This window comes from Diadema antillarum, unplaced genomic scaffold (genome assembly GCF_040938485.1).
Source record: "Diadema antillarum isolate AM-2024a unplaced genomic scaffold, OU_Dant_1.0 seq00001289_RagTag, whole genome shotgun sequence".
NCBI lineage: Eukaryota > Metazoa > Echinodermata > Echinoidea > Diadematoida > Diadematidae > Diadema > Diadema antillarum.
This window is the reverse complement of record NW_027272068.1, coordinates 126,203-130,000: the sequence shown is the minus strand read 5'-3', so window position 1 is coordinate 130,000 and position 3,798 is coordinate 126,203. Positions and strand designations below refer to the sequence as shown.

Below are 3,798 nucleotides of genomic sequence, written 5' to 3'. Positions count from 1 at the left end.
TTTCACAGTAATTATGTTATATAGTAATAATTATTATAAATATGGATGTGCTTGTGTGTGGGGATGTATATGATTTCTATGAATATACGAGCATATTTTTCTCTTATTTTTCATTTTTACTGTGCGGCTATGGGCTCATGCAGTCGAAGGATTGAATACATAATTACATTTGAAATACTAAATACACCCCTTCATCAGTGAACCTATCAAACTCTTCCTTCATATTATAGGGTATGCCCTTTTCCAGACCACATGTGCTTTGTGCCAGAATTTCATTTCAATAAAGTGCGCTGTGAAGACGGACTTCGCTCAAACTTTGGCCTAAAGCGCACATTGTGCCAACTTGACTGGTGACTTATTGTGTAGTAGGAAAAACATCAATAAAAGCCATGAGATTTCATCTCCTTATTACGAATCAGCACAATGTGACGTACCCTGCTGTACGTGACTGCATTCAGGATGATTAAAGTCGAAGACGATACACATGGACTTCGTTTCATAAAGTTCTTTGCAAAATTGTATAAAAGCAGTTTCTATGACAGCAGCCATGAAGCAACACTAATCAAATACTATAATGTGAGTGTTGGCGTCATTACTGAATGGATTATGAAATACAGTATTACAGTGACTTTAATTCAGTTATTGTAAACCCCTCTATAAAATCGGAACCACATTATTTTTTTCCTATAGGAGGGTGTTGCTGTTCTGTTTTCATGATCCTCAGGTTTAAACATGTTAGATAGGACTCCGTGCGAAGCTGTAGCAAATTAAGTTTGTGCCGTCATGTTGGATGTAATAATGTGTCAACGAGGCCGTACCCACAACTAATTATGTTTCAACGTAAATTAGCATTATTGTCTACCAACTCACACAACCATCGTACAATCAGTCTAAAATAGGCAACATCCAGGGTGTTCCCATGCGTATTGGGGTTAATGGTTTAACATTGCACGTTTATCGCTGAGAAAAAAAAATCAACACAGACAATGTCTTCTGCAAGGTCATCTCCCTACTACAAGCAAGTAGCAATGTGAGAAAAAAAAAATGTCTGCTGTCGAGATATCTGGCACGTCTGGGTTTCGTTTTTTTTTTTTCTCTCTCTCTCTTTCAGATGTGAATTTATGTTGAAATGCAAGGATGAGTGAATGATGTTGGTACCTGCAGTAGGCCCCATGTCAAACGAATTTCAGTTTAGCATGTATCATTACCAAAGAGGCAATGAACATCAACATTTACAAGAAGGAAAATAGGCAGACAGCCAGAAATGAAGAAAGTACCCCCTAACTCTTCATCATCGATAATGGTGTAACCCTTCACTCGCAAAGGTATCGTTGCAGCCAGAGAAAGACGAAATTGTGAATTTGAATGAGGAATCCAGCCATGACGCCAACAGTATCACAACATTGAGACATCATAATCTGCATTACACATCATAAATTTACCCTTTTGAACTTAAAGGCATGTGTGTATACAATCAAGAAGGCAGGACGTGCTTCAATATTCGTTCCTATGGCAACCCTCCTGAACACATTCATGCGTACTATAGCTGAAATTTGACACACCCAGAAAGCAACATGTATTGGAGAAGCAAATGCGACTTTTGTAGACAAAATACTAGCAAGTCAAGGAAGGGCTGGAAAAGGTATTGAGGGCTTACGATACCTTTACGATGTAAGCCTACATTATACACCACGATATGCACAGCCCCACATACATATACACGCACTCTATTTGTTTGTAGGCCTATTATGTACTTGTTTTTACTTATTTCGTTTGTACTATTGTATGTATTTGTTCCGATACTAGAATGTACAAATATTTTGTGTGCCAAATTAGCTGTAGCTCTATAGACATTGAAATGTTACCGAATACCCGTCAATCATTTTTAAAGCACATAATGCAGTCACAATGATTGCTTTAATAATAAAAGGTCGGAGAATCGGCTCATATCCCTATCATAATACGACTGAGGATGACCATGCGCGTCATTGTAGAATCATTCCCAGCAAAACGAGGTTATCAATTTCACTATTGTTTAATTATAATAGATACGCTTTAATGCAAATGCCTAACTAAAAATTCTGAAGGATGGTCCATACAGAGAGGGTATATTTAGTTTTATTTGCTGTCGCACTGAAACATGTAATAGGACTACAATGCAGCTAAAGAAATCAACCTTATACGTTTACAAAGGGAATGACTATTGTGTATGCGTCAGACGTTCTTTTGTGGGAGACAAGGGCAAAAGAGTTCTAATAATATTTCTATTCAGGATACATGAACCGTGCGGGAAAGGAATTTGGTGCTGAAAATATCGAGTCAACATGAGGGTAAAATTGAGTGAGTTCATTCCGGTGTCAAAAGTAGTTACACTTACAGCAGAAATTATGAACAGCCTTTCAAGTTACACTCATAATTCTCGCAGAACAGGCGAGTCCCAATACCCAATACCTCCTCGATCTGTAGTTCATATTCCACGGATACACCGATATCATTTGGTGGATATATTTCAGGACTTATGGCGTCCAACTCTTTAAGAAAAAGCCAAAACAATGGCAACAACGCACATGTCACGCTCACGTCACCAAGCCACTGTTTCACGACAAGATTCTCATGGTTCACGATACACAGGCCTACGATTTCCTTTCCAGTCAAACTCATTCAGGTTTAAAAATAAGACAAGTCTATTAACCAATTATGTTTGTGAAGAATATGTTAATCAATGAGCATGAGTACCCTTTACAAGGAGTCTACTTTATTTCATGTCATTTAGTTGTCTTGTGAACAATGTTACATTTCGCTAACCATCGTGCCTATTCAATTCAATTCAATTCAATTCAATTCAATTCAATTCAATTCAATTCAATTCAATTCAATTCAATTCAATTCAATTCAATAATGGTTCATAAGTTAAACATTTTAGCCTCTTGAGAAAGCTATATAAAATGGTAACGCCGTACGTTCATGTCAAGATACTATCACGTGGGTAACAAGAGAGAACATGCTATGAAATATAACCCGAAACTTACCTTTCCGAGTTTCCATGTTTGCTGTTCTCCGTTCGACTTGTTTCTAGAAGGCGGTTCGACAGAAGACGTTTTGCACGTATATCCAGGGCAAGGTGCGATACCCGTGTGAACCGAGACGCCGACAGGGCGATGTAATATCTATCAAAATATGAGCGTTGGAGTCACGTGACATCTAGACTTTTTTTCTGATTTATTGTTCCCACTTTTTTTTCAAACCATAGCTGAAGTCGACAGAACTCGAGAGGTAAAAGAACTCGAGAGTGCTCAAGCATATCTCCAAACAAAGAAGACGGAGAGACAACACACTTGTTTGACTGACGAGTTATGGGTGACCCGATAGCGCTAGGTCGACATAGGTGACGAGAGTAGTAAGCACCGGTATTGTATTTTGACCGGCCGATTGTTATGTCATTATCTTGAAGACTATACTGTTTGTACTCTTCTGAACGAATGTCAACGAAAGCAGTGTGAAGGAGTGACGTTGCCAAAGTTCGCGTTGTGAGTGCTCTGGAACACCATCGAGTCCCCGGATATCATCCATACACAGTATGATTGCCAATTTTGATGCCGACTCCGATTACCAGCGGGGCTTTCGTCAACTTTTCGCCCACTCGGACGTCTGCGAAGCAACCAAGCAAGCAAGAAAAAAAAGTGCTTCGCACGAACGTCTGGCAGCTAAAAAACAGAAACGCAAGGACAGTAACAAGAGCAGCCCTTATCTTGTGGGGCAGGAAATACTTTTTTTTTTCGAAATGAAATCTTTTTTCTA

The 3,798-nt window shown here is 38.9% G+C and overlaps 1 protein-coding gene across 1 annotated transcript in view; it reads right to left on the bottom strand.

Moving 5' to 3' along the window:
- LOC139707956 (uncharacterized) overlaps positions 1-3,165 on the bottom strand; it is a 31,807-nt gene extending 28,642 nt beyond the window's left edge. The window contains exon 1 of the mRNA XM_071619946.1: positions 3,030-3,165. The gene's annotated coding sequence lies outside the window, so the exon portion shown is untranslated. The remainder of the gene's footprint in view (positions 1-3,029) is intronic.
- Positions 3,166-3,798: the final 633 nt, after the last annotated feature.